At 38.7% G+C, this 18,867-nt stretch overlaps 1 protein-coding gene across 5 annotated transcripts in view; it reads left to right on the top strand.

The window, feature by feature from the left end:
* FTO (FTO alpha-ketoglutarate dependent dioxygenase) overlaps positions 1–18,867 on the top strand; it is a 326,168-nt gene that overhangs the window by 30,274 nt on the left and 277,027 nt on the right. The window lies entirely within an intron of this gene.

The following is an 18,867-nucleotide window of genomic DNA, read 5'->3' as shown; positions in this document are numbered from 1 at the left end:
TTAACCTTCTCTTTTTTTAAACTAAATAGAACAAACTCCTTGAATCTATCACTATAAGCTGTATTTTCTAATCTTAAATCATACTGATGGCTCTTCTCTGAACCATCTCCAGTTTATGGACATCTTTCTTGAATTGTGGGCACCAGAACTGGACAGTATTCCAACAGCGGTCACACCAGTGCCAAACAAAGACATAAAATAACCTTCCAACTGCTGCTCAAGAGTCCCTTGTTTGTTCATTCAAGGATTGCTTTAGCCCTTTTGGCCACAGCATCACACTTGGACCTCATGTTCAGCTGATGAGCCATCAGGGCCCCCAAATCTTTTCCAGAGTTACTGCTTCCCAAGAAAGAATCCCCCCATTATGTAAGTACATGCTGCGTTCTTTCTTTTTAGATGTATACATTTACATTTAACTATATTAAAACACACATTGTTTGCTTATGCCCTGCTTACCCACAGATCTAAATCATTCTGTATCCATGTCCTATCTTCTTCATTATTTATCAGTCTTCTAATCTTTGTTTTATGTTTTCTTCCAGGTCATTGATAAAAATGTTACATGCATTTAGCTACTTGGAAATTGCATAGCACAATCTACATTTTCATGGTGGCTGTCCAGATTGTACTTATACGAATTGTTTAGAGTTTAATTTCCATTGCTGTGGTGCTTTCTAGTAATGTATGTGTTCTTGGAGTCTAAGGATTCTCATCAGGTCCTCCATACCACCATCTACTTTCAGGTGTAATTAAGTTAGTGCTGATTGTTGGAAATCAGAGGGCAACCACAACACACTGGGAGATAAATTGAAAAAGTCTGAGGGTCTCTTCTGTATTTTCTCCTATCATAACTTTTCAGATATGTCTCCTAGTTTGCATCATGAATTAGGCTGAATTGAGAGAGGAGCTTACTATAAAAAGTAAATAAATATTTTACTATGGCCTTGAATTTGCTGATCTTTTAAATATTTTATCTGTTGCTCGTGACATACTGTGAGCAAACTTGTACCATGTATGTGGCTGTATAAATTCAGTTTTTGAACTATCTCCTACTTGTGTCAGAATATGAACAACATGCCATGATGCCCAGATAGAACCATTTTAAAGTGCTTTTTATGAGGACCAAAAATTATTTTGTCTTTCATGACCTGTCCTTATTGCTAGTTGTGTGTACAACATAGGTTAGAAGATGTAATTATTTTCAGCCTGCTGACTAGAAGCAAGATTAATAGCATCTGAAAGGAATATAATGAAAGGCTGACCCAACTGGCTTCTGCATTATTCCTTATTTATCCTGCTTTCATCTCTATCACCTTTGGGCTACAACAAAATGTAATTTATGTTAGTATCACTGCATCAGAGGTGAAAGGTCAATTTTTAATGAGGGTAGGCCTGATTGGGAATCGAGTTTAAGAATCTTATATTGTAGAAGACGGTCAACAAAACCCAGCTGAGATAGGCATACACACAGAAATGCAGGGAAACATTATTTAACAAGAAATAAAACTTCCATCTTTACTAGACATCTTATTGTAAAATCCAGTTAGCATAAGTCAAATGAGTTGGAAAATAAGTTTTGAGAAAATCCAGGTAATGTAATGGTCCAGTCTAGTAAATCTTTATGGGTCCATTTGCTCACAGAAGTTGTGGCCTTTTTGTACTAAACAATACATTTTGAATAAAAATAATAAAATTCCACTCTCTCCTTATTGACCACACTTGGCAAGTCACTATACCCACGCAAGATTTCTCATCCCTGCCTCACCTTTCCAATTTGTTCAGGACAAAAAGGCAATGACCACCTAAGCTCTAGGGACAAATAAGCAGTGGAGTCCAAGTGGATTGCATTCGGCATATATTTGGGAAAGGTTTAACTATTATTACAACTCTTGGTATTTACTCACCTTCCAGAAAAAGCTATATTGTATTGTATTGAGCAGTATTGTGTATTAGGGAAGCATTCATATTAGCAAAGTGATATATTTCACTGATATATAGTACTGGCCAATTTGCTTGTGGAATAAAGTTAATACTCATTGGGAACAAGAATAGCAAAATAGGCCACTCTAGTTGTTTGTGGCCAAATTATTCTCTTGTGGAGGTGCAAAAGTAGTATTTTGTATACAGTGTTTGCAATTAAAAAGTCAGCATTTCCCAACAGTTACGACTCTGGTTTCTGAGAGATTACTAATACTCCCCTGTATTTAGAGTAGGAAATACATATGTATCTCCCATACCACAACATGGTAATTGATGGTAAATGCTGACTTTTTTTTAATGGCAAACTGCATATAAAACCCTAACGGAGGCAAGTTTTACCTTGCACTGGATTTTACTAGCCCTATAAATACAGTTCAAAGGTTTTGAAAAGGTATTTCAGTAGTGCACTCTCTCATAGAGTTTTTCATCTGTGGCTCTATGTGGTGCCCTGTCATCACATAACATCAAACTGTGTTCCTATATGCTTTACTGTTATTTCATAGTGAGATGTAAGGCTATATACTGTGGTCCTTCCTCTATAGCTGGAACATTTGATTTCTTCTCTCCCTCTCCCTCCTGCCCTGTCATACTTGATTGCTTTTAACATAGATCGTCCTTTCCAAGCTATCCTCCCATCATTGCCATTCCATGCTGCTGTCTCACTTCTTTCCTACCACAGCCCTCCTTTGTGGTCCTGCTGTCTGTTTGCAAGGAATAGTACTTTAAGGCAGCATAGTGTCAAGAACTCCACTTCAGTGACAATAGGTCTTGAACTAATAATGCAAATCTTGAAAAAGTTCTTTTAAATCCACACTTGTTTTACATTATTTTATAATTAACTTGTAGTGTTTAAAGAGTAGAAAGAAACAAAAGTTTTTTAAAACAATTAAATATTAATTTAATTCATATTTAACCCTAATTTGCATTAACAATGTTAAATGAGATGCAGAATTTTTGAATTCAGCTTTTTCATTCCTTCTAGCTTCATTGAAGACTAGGATCTTGTCTTATGTTCATACTGAGTAAAAGTCCATTGGGATGGAAAGAATAATTGTGCTTTCTCACTATTTCAGTAAAGTTTAAATGCCCTGGTCACAATGCTTGTTCAACTACAATAGAAAGGAGGTTCACTTTGAAAAGATAAGTGACAAAATTTTTAATCTAAAAGCAAGTTTGCCCAAATGTTGTTTTGGACTGATACAGTGGATTTTTGTTGTACTTCATAAAATTAAAAAAGCATTATGATTAAAAATTATATTGTGTTTTTAAAAAGTAAAAGAAGAAATGTCTACTCCTCGTAGCCATTGTTGTACGTGTAGGGTGAGATTTTCAAAAGCTCTAAGCTTTGGCCTAACTCTGCTTTGCCCCCGTTGAATTCAGTGGTAAAATTCCTAATGACATCAATTAGAGCCGAGTTAGGCCAATGCTGAATGCTTTTGAAAATCTCACGCCTATTGTCTTAGCTTCATTTGAAGGCTTATGTGTGGGTGGAATTTGGACTGCAGAAGATATGTATGTAGATACATGAACATTTGGACCACAGAGTACACTATAATACAGTTAATCTCTTCAGGTACATACACAGGCATATTTTCCATTGAAACCAGTGGAAACTTGCCCTCATGTATATCAGGAGAGAATTTGAACAAAGGGAGCTACAGGTGCTGAGCACTTGTGCATCTCTGGCCAATTACTTTGGTGCTTTACTGGAAGTTGTGTTGGGTGGTAATCTCTTTTGAAAATCTGGTCCTGTGGGCATGTGGTAGCACGTAATATGTGTGTAACACATGTATTACATACTGTCACATAATTACAGCATATGACATAGTATAGTACCATAAACTTATGTAATAGAACAAAAAATGGCACATTTAGCTCCCTAAATGCTTAGAAGCTGTTATAATGCAGTATAGAATCTTTGAAATAATCAAGGGTTCTACTCTGTGTGTGTGTGTGTGTGTGTGTGATATAAATTCCTCTGTTGTTCTGATTATGTGTGTACATATACATATATATGTATACACACACAGACATATACATCCACACACATTAGCAGAAGAACAGAGGAATTTGGTAGAAAATCCCAAAAATGCCAACAGAAAAATAACAACTAATGCATATAGATACATATGACTGATAAAATTAATCTCTGGTATCTGTTTTGGAACCAGAGAATTTTACGAAGCAAAGCATACTTGAACAGTACCTTTTATAAAGTTGTGAGGGTTTTTTTTTTTTTTGTTGGGGTTTTTTTAGCTGGTGACCAGTAAATATGGTATTTGATATTCACTTTTGTGGTTTTAAATTGTCTCCAGAACCCACAGCATAAACAGTTTATTCACTGTATTAAATGCCTACGCACACAAGTGTAAAATACTTTGTGCACAACATGCTGGTGTCATTATTTTTAAAAAATAACCTTTTTCATCAGAGATGCTTTAATAGGTTAACACATTCTACAGTTATGCATTTCTGCAAGGTAGAGACCCTTGCATGCAGTGTTTAATAAATTATTGAACTTTGAAGAACCTTTGAGAAGCAAGGGCTCTATGTGACTGAGCAGCAGACATGAAAAAATGCTATCCTCAAGTGTATCTAACAGACAGAAATAAAGGCTTGATCAGACAATATGAGCACTGAGTGAATGATGGTAATAGCATTAAATATTTACATGTATAGAGAGCAACTTGACAATAGAAAAGAGGCTGCGGTTATTGTTAAGTTGAATAGAATCAAATGCAACACAGTTCAGTCTATATGGTGTCCTTTTTTAATAACCAGGGAATTTTGCGTGGATTTTGCTGTAAGGTGCATATTGTAAAGGGAGGTCTTTCCTATGGGGTTTACTTAAAAACAGAAGTTGAGTTATAATCATATTAAACCTCTGATTCAAAATCTATGAAGTTTCATTAGTTAGTTAAGACTTTGTTGTGGATGTAACCAGGACACTTAATATGTGTATATCACTCATCTATTATGCAATGTTTAAGGGATTACTGAGTTTAGAAAGAGAAGAACTAGAGATATGAATAAATACTTAGTCATATAACATCCAAATATTTAGTACTATAATCTAATTCTGATCTCTATTATAAGAATAGAATAATTGTAGAGATTCATGGAATTACTCCAGACTTAAGCCAGGGTAACAGATCAAAGCTGGTCCTAAAAATCTGCCATTTAAGTACAAAAGAAAGTAAATAATTTGACTAGAAGGAAAAGAATGCACAAATACAAGACAAGATGTCCATATTTTTCCTGGGATTGCATACGTTAGTAGTCATATGTGAAATAAATCCTTTTTTATCGTATCCAAAATCCTTGAGTTACATGATCCTTGTGTTTGCTGCCCTGTTTTTGTTTTATTGAGAACTTGCAAATTATGATTATACAATAGTTTGTATTGCTTGTAATGTTCTTTTAAAAATACGTCATGCTTAATTTTCAGTAGAAATTTAATTTATCAGAAGCATAGTATAATAACTTAATTTCATAATGGACCAAGAGAAGATATATTGTGGTGGAAGTTTCCATGTACTTTAATGTGCAATCACTTCAGGTAGCTATTAGTTATAGGAAAGAAATAAAACAAATGTGACAAGTAAATTGGATTTTTTAAAAAATACTGTATGAAGTTTGTCTTACTATTATAAACCTGTTTAGATTTAACGATCTGTCATGTCAAACAATTAAAACAAATTGTTAATATTGAAAATGAAGTAAAACAGAAGCACTTTCTTTTTTCTGTATTCGTTTTACAGGTGACATCAAAAGAGAGAAAATGTAGCTATTTAATATCCACATATTGTTTTAGAATTTGCTACTAAAAAAATAATTCAGGTTACTTGATGTTATAGTAGACTAGAATTGTGGGGGGTGGAATGGCTGAACAGATGGGGTAGTATAACATAGAATCTTTCACCGCCACTTTGTTGGTCTGAATTCTGGCCCAGGTTGGTATTACTTTCTGACAGATGTTTAGTGATTTATTTCTGTGCCTGGTTGTTGTTAATCCACCAAAGCAACTGGAGCTAATTGGCATCCTTGCTGGCCACTTTAACAGAAAAGTCAAGGATTGAAAGGAAACTCTCACCATTGTTGGGTGACCCTTCCACTTAATGCTATGTTCCCCCCAAAATGTAGCGTCCTCTCTTCCCTCTGTGACTGTTGTGAAGGAACTTTGAATATAACAAAAGGAATATGGTCAGGGGAACAGCCATTTAACGTGGCATGTTCCCTTAGAACAATTTTATCTGCCAGTGTAAAAATCATAGGAGATTACTGCTGTCCAACCAGCAGTAATTCCCCCTCTCTGGCTGTAAGACTCTGTATGTGTGTGGTATGGGGAGGGAGGTAGAGTTCTAACCACAGGACAGACTGGGTCCTTGACAACATTAGCATGGCACCATGCAGGAATTAGCTAAGGTGCCTTAATTGAGGGCTGAACAGCACAGATGCAGAGGTGGATCCACTTCATTGCTTGAAATCTGCAAAATATGCCATGGCAGCTTCGGCTGATGTCAGCTTTGCACACTATGCTACAGTCAAAACTAGCAATTGTAGTCTTGAAGTAATGAGGTGGCAGATAAAAAATAAGTTTAAGAAGGCCACAAATCTCAGGAAGTCTGCACTCCCTTTTTGGAGTGGTTTTCCTCAGCTGGATTGGGGGCTGTATGGGTGAGGAAGCACACTTGTCCCTAGAGTCAGCTCTTTGAACTCATGTTCTTGTGTGGTTCTAGATCCCATCACTTGCTGTCCTCAAGGAAAGAGTGGAGTTATGCTGACACTGCTCTTTCTTCACTGCAGATTTTATTTTAACTCAATTTCTCATAATCCAACTACTATATGTATCCTTTCTGTGTAATATATCTGGAAGTTGTGTGCTAAAAGTTTTCCATTTCCCCAATGATGAGGCAATCAGATTTTTATCCATCTTTGAGGGGAAGGTGCATGCATAGGACATCTTTCAGCAGAGCAATAATCTATATTGGGAATAAAATTTTCAAGTGCATTACTCCTAAATAGAATATGAGTGCCAAGTTGCCAGGCATTGTGCTGAATTGAATATTCGGACTTTAAAATATTGGAGTTGAAACATAAACACAGTCTATATACCTTGGCACATGCCTGGGAACTAAAGTAGAAGGACAATTCCTGGCTCTCATACTGACTTTGTGGCCTGTTTCTAAAGCACTTCTGGATCTTTCTGAATGAAAGTTGCTATATATGATAAGAGAAGTTATCATTCACTGTCTTACCCAAATTCTTTTTCTCTACAGCAGCATCCATTTAATAGAACAAGAGAAAGCATTCCTTTAAAAATCTTTATTAATATTGTTCTTAAAAGGACCTTGGCAATATTGTCAATATAATGAGTCAGTGGCACTCCTAAACTTCTCTCTTCGACGTGATCAGCATGTGGTGATTTCTCATTGATAGTGGAGTCCACTGGCTCTCTTGTATAAGAGCAGAGAATTTATGTTGTGCACATTTTTGTACCAAGGCATTCTTTCCTGCAGCCTCCTCCTTTTACCCTTTTCAAGGGTGTCATAGCTCTGAGAATGCTCCAAGAAGAGCAGGTTCCCTAAAGCTGTAAGCAGAAAATGAGAAACCATGAGGAAGATTCTCCATGACAGACTTGTAAGGAAGAAAATAATCCCATTGTTCCTTATGCTACTTAAAATAGAGGCAATATTGATTTTATGGTAGCATCTTAGGTCCTAAGGCATGATATTGATTAAGCATCTGAAGTATATTTGTAATGGAGGTTTCCAGACTTACAGTTACAGTGTGCCTCCCACTGGGTGATATTTCTCCAGTAGTTCTTGCTGTTACAAATAGTGTATTTCTTAGGGATTTCCAATCATGCAATATCTAGCCACTGTGTAGAACTATTTGTCTAATACAATGAAAGATTTAATCCACACAGTCGTATTCCTTTAATCTGGCCCTCAGGGTGGGAATTTGACCGCAAATAGAAAATCTTTTGCCCCATCACATCATTTGAATTGTGTTTGATGCAGATATAGAATTTATCTCTGCAATTAAAGCAGGTACTTCAACCAGCCCTAAGAGAAAAAATTAATCCTCAAGGCCCTAATCCTGCAGTGATCATGACTAATGCTCATGCAGAGCCTCACTAGGGTTTTTGTTTTTTTTTTTTTGTATTTTAATTCCATTGAGCCTTAGTCGATGGCAATAAACTTTGCCTGACATTTCCCTTGCCAAGTGTAGCTCCCTGACTGTGTACATAATATTTATATTTATATACATTATTTATAAGGCTATTTTCCTTCCTTTGTTAGACTTCAGGTACAACTTCTTTCTCATTTTAGAATTTTAAAATTGCTTTTAACTATAAAGTCTACAGCAGTTGACTGAATCGTCCACTTTTAAATCTTGTGGGAGATGTTACAGAGCAGCCAGTCTGGACCAGCATAATGCTTCCTAATACTCTCTGATTTGATAGAAGATTCCAGTGCCATGGACAGGATGGTAGAATTTAGTGTTCTCCTGCAATAATGGTTAAATATTTTAGGGTTGAAGATTGATATTGCTCATCCGATTAATGTGAAGATCCAAAATCTATCCCTTGCCTAAGTTGAAGACTGTTTAGAGGAACTAACAGGAAAATATGCAGAGTGAGGAGATTTTAAGACACATGAAGTAGCATCATAATAAAAATATACGAAGAAGCTAGCAAGTTGCTGCGTGATGTCAGGAACCATGGGTGAGGGGCCCTGGTCCACAGGGCTCTAAGGAGCCAGTAAGTTCTGACCTGCCACCCAGTGATCTGTTAACAGCAGCCACAACTACAAGCTCAAAACTGGCAGAGGATTCTAGTCCTGGAATCTGATTGGTGGCAGTCCAGGTGTTCTGACTGGTTCCCTGATTCCATTTAAACCAAGCAGAGGAATAAGAAGTTGTCCATGCAACTGCTTAGGACTGCCTTCCCTCTATCACCTGACTCTGATCTCCTGGTAAACTGACCCTGCTGGTTTCCTGACACCTGATGATTGGTCTTCTGGCCTGTCTCAGACACCTCCTGGTGTCCAACCCGGCCTGCCTCCTGGCTCCCAACTTGAGCTCCAACGAGTAGGTCAAACTGTCCAGAATGCCCACTTCATGCTGTTAAGTTTCTTCTGATAACGTATCCTTCTATGTATAAAATGCTCATCAACAGGGTAACTGACTACTAAAATGTCAGTCACTATTAAGACTCATGTAATATGTTCTCATAATAGCTCAACAAAAGAAAAAGCACACCCAGCCCTGCAAGCTCCACATCACTCTGCAGTTGACCATCGACTTGTATTACACCCAGATGTAAGGGTATGTGTTTGTTGTTATCCAACCAGCTCACTCAGCCTGCCCCAAAGACTATCTGTCTGAAAAATTAGGGTTGTGAACTATTATTAATTGAGCACTACCAGTGTGTTTAGTGCTTGACAAACATGGGACAAGACCTGGGTGAAATCCTATCCCCATTGAAACCAATGGGAAAACTCCTGTTGACTACAATGGGATCAGGATTTTACTTTTGGTCCCTGTCTCAATGAGCTAACAGTTGAAATTAGGTACACCCAGAACAGTCCGCACATAGGTGCAGGTGCCTTACATATACATGCACTCCCTCTAAACTTCATGGTTTTCCACTGGACAAAGTTTTTAAAATGGAATTTTATTGACGTTGGAAGACAGTAGGTTCCAAATTGGTACGGTGATATGGTACTCCTCTAGAGTACCCTTTTCTTTTTGCGAAGACAGACTAACACAGCTGTTACTCTGAAACCTCTAGAGGCTGTCATCTTGTACTCTGGAATTCAAGCTTCCATGAAAAGAAAGAACAGCAAAGAAATGTAAGGTCTACGGACCTTACAGCAGCACAGCTGTACCGCTGCATCTGTGCAGCTGTAAGGTCTCCTGTGTAGCCTCTCCATGCTGGCAGGAGAGAGCTCTCCCGCTGGCATAATTAAACCATCCCCAACGAGTGGTGGTAGCTCTGTCAGCGGAAGAGCATCTCCATGCTGGTGCGTCTGTCGGTGAAACTTACGTCAGTCAGGAAACTGTTTTTTCACACCCCGACCAACGAAAGTGCTAGTGTAGAGTCAACCTGAGGCTTAGCCTTTATGTATTAAAAAAAGAAAAAGCCTTTTAGTTTATCTACAAAGTGTAAACCAATGCAGTTATGTATGCCACAGTTTTCAGACAGCCTGAACAATAGCTCTAAGAGGTGTGAACTGTCGTTGATATTGTAAACCTTTCAGGGCAGGGATTCACTCTCTTTGTGTGTGTTTTTTCACAATGCCCAGGTCCCCAATCCCAGTTGAGTCTTTTGACTCTTCCTCCTCCCTACAATCCCTACTGCTACAATTTCTACTCATATCAGTAGAGTGGTTGCTGAGGCATAATGAGGATTTCAGTATCAGCATTGTTTAATTATTCAACTGTTGCTTAAAGCCCACAAGAAAGAAAAGGGGAAATTATATAAAGATCTTCACATCTTTTACTGTCTCCAGTGGGCAGCTCTTGGTTTATGGGTGGAACTTGGTGGAACGCTGCTATTCCCTACCCCATGGTTCAACTCCTACAATGACACATCTAAAAGGAGATACTGGCAAGACCAATCTAAACTAACAAGGTAGGTATGGACGTTATCTGCATAGAGGTAGTAGTTGATGCTGTGGGACTGCATGAGGTCCTACATCCAAAGGACCTCCCAAAAGGTCCACTCAAAGACAAAGTGTAAAAGGGAAAGGGAAAAAGTTACTAATAAAGTGTGGGAGAGGGGAGGAAGAGGACTCACCAATGGAGATGTTGAAAAAGATTGAAAGAAAAGAGGAGAAGCAGGCAATCACAGAATCACAAGAATCCAAGGAGGAAGGGGAGTGGAAAAGGAGGAAGAAATCATTTGTGTCAAAAACAGAATATTGACGGAGTAGAATGAGAATAGAGAAAATACCTTTTCACTCAGCCAGGAGGAGGCCACTTGTTCTTTCTGTGGAGTGAAAAGGGCAGAAACTAGATCCAAGAGATAAGCAGTGGAAAAGACATTAAAGTGATGGGCTTACTCAAGGAACTTGTAGACTTCTTACTAGACTCTATGTAGACTGCATATTCAAGTAGCTTGTAGGCAATAGGATAAGTTTAGTAACTGATATCTAACATTCTGAATGTACAATTTTATTTTTGGTTATCAGTTCAATATATTCAGTATCATTTTTTCCCCCTGTAAAAGCTAGTCTGTAAGTTATTGTGCAACTCCACTTGGAAAATGATTGTTTCCTTGATGTTACTTCAATTCTCTACCAATCTAAGGACTCTTTCTATATATGTCAGCCATTTTGCAACGTTGGTTAGGATAGTTCCACTGCAAAGTAAGTGTATACATAGGCTGTAGTCAGCAGGAGAAACACCACAGGGTTGTGGTGACAGAAAATGGTTGCAACTTCACTTGTAGCAATAGGAAAGAGAGATGCAGGGAGTCATAATGCATTGAAGAATAGGAGGAATGATGCAGAGAATATGAACCCTCAGATGCTCTTGCAGTTGAGTTCTAAGAAAGTTCCTTCGAGAGAATTGAAGTTGCCCACTCAAACAGAAACCCTACTGAGGGCATTGATTTAAATACTGACTGCCTCCTGCTGAGATTAATCTCTCCTGGGATTCAAGTATTTGGTGCTGAGAGGTGTCATTTGGACTACTATGCATTAGTTTGATGATCCTGGCCCTGTGTAAATTTAAATTCATTTCTGTGTTTGGAATTTATATTTTAAATGTTGTTTTTGTTTTGAAATTGCATTCTGTAGATATTGTTCTAATTTGCTAACACTTAGGTATTTGAACTCATTATATCGATATCTTCAAACTGATCTAGTTTTGAGACTGAAAGTTACTAAATTCCTGGTTTGTGAAGTGCACTAAGAGTCGTAGTAACGTGGCCTTTGAGCTGTTTTTGTTTTTTCCTCCCATGTCTTCACTCAGGTTTCACTTCAGAATGACTTTGTGCAAGATCAGTCAATGTCAGAATCTGTAGTTTTGCTACATATCCTAGCAAGAGAAAACAGCGGGAGGAAAATTTTAAAGTAGATTAATTTGATAAAATATTTCATTAACATTAATTAAATAAAATTTAAAAAAATCTATTCATTTTTGAGCTTCCTCTGGTTTTTAATGTAGACTATATTCTGTCCATTTCTGCAAGACCTGTATCTTGTGTTGCTTGTAAGGGAAAGTTGCAGTAAAAACACATGTCTTTCATTTTAATAAATATGCACTTGAACAGGTGTTTTATATTTCAGAAACACGGGAGGGAGAGACAACTGTCTCAGCATGTCCTACCTCTGCCTGAATTCTCCCTGTAAAGGGTGGGTGTGGGGTTGCTTTTCAATTCCATATAGATGACACAGCTTTTGAACTTGTACTATACTCTTTAGAGACAATCAAGTTAAAGTGTACGTCACTAGATGGCACTGAAAGATCGTTGTACGCAAAGTGAAGTCTTGAGTCTTCCCCTATGCTGCTACAGCTGCATGGATTTCTAGATGTCAGGAAAATTGTTTTATTGTTAAAGGGCATAGTGTAATATATTCATCTCCATCCAAGGCAGCCATTTAATGCCCTGAAACATGCCCCTCTCACAGCTCTGGCCTGTTAACTATGGTTATTTGGTGTAATAATTAGCAGAGTTTCTCACTAACAGTGGTACTTACTAACACCTCACATTTTCCTATGTGTTTTTGTACGTGACGGATTGTGCATTCTGTGAATGAAGTTAAGCAGGTCAAAGCCTAAGCCCTGTACAACACCACTATTTTCTGCACAATTGTTTTGAATGGGTATATATTAACTTCCCCGGAGTCCCTGTGGTGTGTAATGCAAACAAATTTCAGTTTTTATTTAATAGCCTAGTGAAGATTTGTAAACACAATACAGTTAACTTTTCAACTTTGGAACAATCAAAAATAAATGAGTAGCTTTAAAAATAGTTAGATCCTATGTACTCCTCCTAACAGTTATACACATTAGAAGCATATTTCAGTCCTTTATGAATTTTTGTGCAGATCATTCTACTTTTAGTTATTCAAGAGGAAAGTCACACAGGGATTTTAATGTTAATGTATATACTTGAGTGATATGTAGAAATACACATTTGTCCTCCATGTTCTGAGGATAGAGGTAGAAAGGCTGGGGTTGTGTTTAACAGGTTGTTTTCCTTCCTTTTTACTATCAGCCAAAAGTGAACTTGTTGAAGATTGCTCTGCTGGAAGTGTAAAAAAATAAAATCCAAAAGGGGATGTAGTGCTAGTGGGCAATACTAGACTGTCCAACCCTGGAGTCTGAAGTCCTCTACTACAGACAGTAGCCGTACAGGCTTCCCCATCTTACACTGTCAAGGTACCCTCCACCTTTATGCCAGTGATAAGAGTGCAAGTGTAGTTTAACTTCCATCAAGTCCTTGATTCTCTGCTGAATTAGTGCAAATTGTAATGGTTGATTTTATTAGTTATACAGACACTTAGTAATGGTTTGAGATGACCAACTCATTTCTCACAGTCCATAGAAAAGCTGGTAGATGATGGTTACTTTCAGTCACTACCTGCTTAGATAGGATTCAAAGTAGTGATTTTTAAAAAATGTTGGTCTGTAACTACTGCATTTGTCTGATTCACTATATTTTAAAATTCCTTCTTCCAACTTTTTTTTTAATATCCTGCATTGTCCTTGTTTTATCTTCCTTTCATCATATGATGTTTTTCAACAAGCAACTCCCTTCCAGTTCGAAAGGTAGGTAGTATTATATAGTCAGTAAAAAAGAGCAAAGGTGACCCTGACAGTTTTCTCTTAATGTCAGCTCCTTGACCTCCATCTCTTTTATTAATGCATCTAAGCTGCTGTCACCTGGATGGCTATTACTTATAAGTGCATAGTATATGTGGAATGGTGGCCTAGTTTTGTGACTTTAGGTTAAGAGCACCTAGACTTGCAGAACCGCCGGATCAGATCACAGCAAGGTTGATTCAAGACGTTCTGAGTAAAGTGCAATTTGCTGACTGCAAGTCTCTGACATGTGTTTTTAAAAGTTGAGTAGGTTCGTGAGCATTAAAGATTCCGTGGACCTTTTCATAAGGGCAGGGAGGTTAGCCTTTGTATACTTGGACAGAATCACTCCTTAACACACAGTTGGGCAGAGTGCTAGACGACCGTCTGACTGCTTCCCTTTACCTAATTCTGGTTGTGGTTCTGTGGTGTCTATGGTATATCCTGTTGCTTACAAAGTGTTCTGGGCTCCATTAGGATGAAAGTTGCTATACAATGTAAAATATTGCTTGCTGTTTATGTAAGTTTTGCACTCCTGTGAGCAGATGTAGAGTCCACCATACCCTAAACAAAATGCACTGGTATATATTTATGGTAGTGCTCACTGTGTACCACACAGTTTCACAGCATTTAAGAAGGATGGTCCCTGCTCCAAGGAACTCACAGTTTAAAGAGAAGAAAAAAGAGAAAATTTATATAAAAGGCGACTAAATTCACTTTAGGCAGCATGGCAGAAGTGGCTTTTTGGGTCAGGAGCCTGTTGATGAGCTCAGAGAGGTTATGCCATGCAGGTGACTGCATAGAAAATGAGCAGGAAGAGACTGTGAGAGAATCTGCCATAAGGGTGGATGAAAGTGAGAGCGCTAGCAGAGTGGAGGGGAGGACAACACAAAGCTTGACAATGGAAAATAAGTAGGGAGAGCCAGAATTATGTAGAGCTTTGAAAAGTGATGACAAGAAGTTTAAACGCGCCATATATACCCTAGATTTAATAAAAAGAAAAGGAGTACTTGTGGCTCCTTAGGGTATGTCTACACTACGAAATTAGGTCGAATTTATAGAATTCGGTTTTGTAGAAAGCGTTTTTATACAGTTGATTGTGTGTCCCCCCACACAAATGCTCTAAGTGCATGTAGTCGGCGGAGTGTGTCCACAGTACCAAAGCAACCGTCGACTTCTGGAGTGTTGCACTGTGGGTAGCTATCCCACAGTTCCCGCAGCCTCCGCTGCCCATTTGAATTCTGGGTAGAAATCCCACTGCCTGATGGGGCTAAAACATTGTCATGGGTGGTTCCGGGTACAAATTGTCAGGCCCCCGTTCCCTCCCTCCCTCCGTGAAAGCAAGGGCAGACCATTGTTTTGCACCTTTTTTCTTGAGTTACCTATGCAGACGCCATACCACAGCAAGCATGGAGCCCGCTCAGCTCACTGTCACCGTATGTCTCTTGGGTGCTGGCAGACGTGGTACTGCATTGCTACACAGCAGCAGTTTATTGCGTTTTGGCAGCAGACAGTGCAGTATGACCGGTGGCCGTCATCGACGTAGTCCTGGGTGCTCTTTTAACCGGGCGCCAGTGCATCTGAGTTGAGAGTGCTGTCCAGAGTGGTCACAATAGAGCACTCTGGGATAGCTCCCGGAGGCCAATACCGTCTAATTGCGTTCACAGTACCCCAAATTCGACCCGGCAAGGCCGATTTAAGCGCTAATCCCCTTGTCAGGGGTGGAGTAAGGAAATCGATTTTAAGAGTCCTTTAAGTCGAAAAAAAGGGCTTCGTCGTGTGGACGGGTGCAGGGTTAAATCGATTTAACGCTGCTAAATTTGACCTCAACTCCTAGTGTAGACCAGGGCTTAGAGACTAACCAATTTATTTGAGCATAAGCTTTCGTGAGCTACAGCTCACTTCATCAGATGCATCCGGTGAAGTGAGCTGTAGCTCACGAAAGCTCATGCTCAAATAAATTGGTTAGTCTCTAAGGTGCCACAGGTACTCCTTTTCTTTTTGTGAATACAGACTAACACGGCTGCTACTCTGAAACCTAGACTTAATGCTTCCCAGGGGTTTGGCTTTAGCAGAAACTCAAATAACAACCACCAAATATAAAGTTCAGCCTAAGTTTTGTCCCTAAGCTTGGTTGTTGCTAAGATTTCCGTACAGGACTTCTCTGTCCATATATATACTCCAACCCCACTGATATCCTTGGTGGCGCTAACAAGTTCCACCTGCTAGTAGGACTCAGCAGTAATTACACTGCATCTTCATGAAGAATTCAAGCACCAGATATCAGGATAACTCAACAACAAAGGAGCCTGGCAGATCCATGCTGCTTACAAAAGTCTGGCATCCTGTTAAAACATGTTGCCTTTTTTTCTTTAAACATGTTATTTTAGTTTATCCTATTGCTAGTTGATTATATAATCTTACTCCACTATTTGACACATCTCTTTGTGATATTAAAACTAAACCAGAAAAAGTAAAGGAGTCAGATATTCAGTGTGTGACTTGTCCTACTTCTGCACGTGAGGCCATGTAAACCTCTTTTTGGGGTCAGTCCTAAAGAGACACAGTTCAGGGCTGGGAGAAAGTAGTGAGCCTGTGGTAGGATTGCTAAGTGCTGTGGTCCTAATGATCCAATAAGGTGAAGTATACTGCAGGCTGATGAGCACAGTGCTTTTGCTGGCGAAGCATACGTCATGAAGCATTGAGCAGCTGGATGGGAAATACTGTTTTCTTATCATCCTTTGACACATTTCTGCGTCTGCAGCAGGTCATCTTGGCAGCCCTGCTTTCACTTTGTTCGGCGTATGGCTCTCAACTACACTCAAGTGAGCCAGTACTGTTTCCTGGTGTTTGTTGGTTTGTTAAATTTGACAGTCAGTTAAAATATACAGTAGTACAAAATTTAGTTTGCTCCACTGTAGGGAGCAAAACCTGGTAAAATAGGACAGAGGACTGTGGTGGGAAAAGATCACGAAAGCTTATGCTCTAATAAATTTGTTAGTCTCTAAGGTGCCACAAGTACTCCTTTTCTTTTTGCGGATACAGACTAACACGGCTGCTACTCTGAAACCTATCCCTTCTCTGTGAGCCTGTCAGTTTGTCATCTGTAGAAACTCCACACAGCATTTCTGAGAGTGGGAAGGAGGAGGGAAGAGTCCGGGACCAGCTGGCTTAAGCATGTGTCCCCGTCTTGAGGATGGAATTTCTGTATATCTAAATAAGTACTGAAAGTATGGTCAAAATGCTGGTCAGAGCTACATTACCTCCCTTTCATGTTGTGTGACCCCTTGTGCACAAAGCACAGATATGACCTTTGTATTAATGGCAAAAGGACTACTTAGTCTGTCATGTTACCACTAATGGGGGAAGGGGTGCAGGGAGGTAGGTAAGATCATGAAGGAGTTTTTCTGTGCATCTGGCCAGGGATCTCTCTGAAAATGGCTTTTCACACCTCCCTCTGTCTTCTACCCTTCAATGGCCATCCCTCCTACCCCTACTGCATTTTTATGGTGCTGAGGGATGGAAGGAGCCAATCAGCATTTCTGTGAAATCCTAGCTGGGAGGGAATGTGGGTTTGATTACTTTGTTCTCTCTTGCCTATAGGCCCCTAAACATTCAAGTAATAAAATAGAAAACTGGGAGCTAAATGTTTAATTTTTCTTCCCAGGTGTCTAGGTTGGTTTATTGTGATTAATAAAACAGCATTCTTTTAAGAAGCAATAACGCCTAACTTTGTTGTGCAACAGATGTATTCTTAAGCAAGTTGTTAAAGAGTGATTCCTTTGTATTATGGAATGTCTTGGTTTGGCACACAGCAAATGTCTTAACAGTTATATCTCTTTCCTAATAGTTCAATGCTCTTTTGTATTTCGCCTCTCAGTGCACTATAAACTAAATAATGGTGTTTTAGGATCTCAAACCATCCAGGCATGTAAAGGAAAATTAAATAATTATTTCCAATCACAGTAAGTTATATTTAGCATTAAAATAGTGCAGTGTATGTTCTAAGCAATATATGAACATGAATCTCACAACTCTCTTCTGAGCTAGGTATTGTAGGTAAGCATCATCATCACCATTTTACAGATGGGGAAACAGAGGAAAAATGAGTTCCCCAGGGTGGCACAGTAAGTCAGTTGCAGAGCCTAGATCAGATCTCCAGACTTCCTGACATTCTTTGTTGCACTCATTCCTCCAGATCATGCTGCTTCTCTTTTTAAAAACCAAAAAATAGACAAGTACGTGTTTACTTGTGAAGGCCCAGCAGAGTGGCAGTGGTGGAATGTGGTTCTTCAGGTGCCAGTCAGACAAGGTCAGTCAGAGGAGAAGGTATGTGCTAAACTAGAGGCCTTATTGAGTTGGGGGGGGGGAAACAAATGCAGTGCTCAAAGAGCTGGTAAATACTATCTATCTGTTTACCAATTGTGGATAGATAGAACCAGACCATGGGCACGAGGAATAGACAGAGTTCAGTACCTACCTTCAGAACACAGGACTGGAAGGTTACTTCTCTTGCCTTAACATAGTGATAGCATTTGATATATGTTATCAATATGACTGTTTCTGCCCACATGGAAGAAATATAGATATAATTGATATCCATTCTAAATAGCATATGCTTTATGTATCTCACAATTATTATAAGAACAGATTAACTAATATAAAAGTGGCTCCTATTATAAATATATTGGGAAGTATTTATTGTAGATGTGCACCATATTCTATGGCCTGGCATATGGTACAATCTGATATTTGAGACCTAATGTATAATACATATCATATGTGAAAAAATACTTGAATTGTTATGTTTATAAAACTTAGCATTTTTCTCTGCATGTAACATATACATAAATCTATATGTGAATGACTGATGAAAAACTTTCGCACACTTGCATGAATGGTGATGAGCATATTAGCTTTACCTAGATTGACAGTCATGTCATTTTCACATTGTTTTTTTTTATATAGATTTATTTGTAAATGAATTCTGTAATTATGCCTCAAGAGCCTGATCCAAAGGCCTTTAAAATACGTGGAAAAGCTCCTATCAACGTGAAAGGGTTTTTG

The sequence above is a fragment of the Lepidochelys olivacea genome (assembly GCF_965140295.1).
Source record: "Lepidochelys olivacea isolate rLepOli2 genome assembly, chromosome: 12".
In the NCBI taxonomy this organism is placed as follows: Eukaryota; Metazoa; Chordata; order Testudines; family Cheloniidae; genus Lepidochelys; species Lepidochelys olivacea.
The sequence above is the reverse complement of the archived record's forward strand: the minus strand, read 5'-3'. Positions and strand labels throughout refer to the sequence as shown.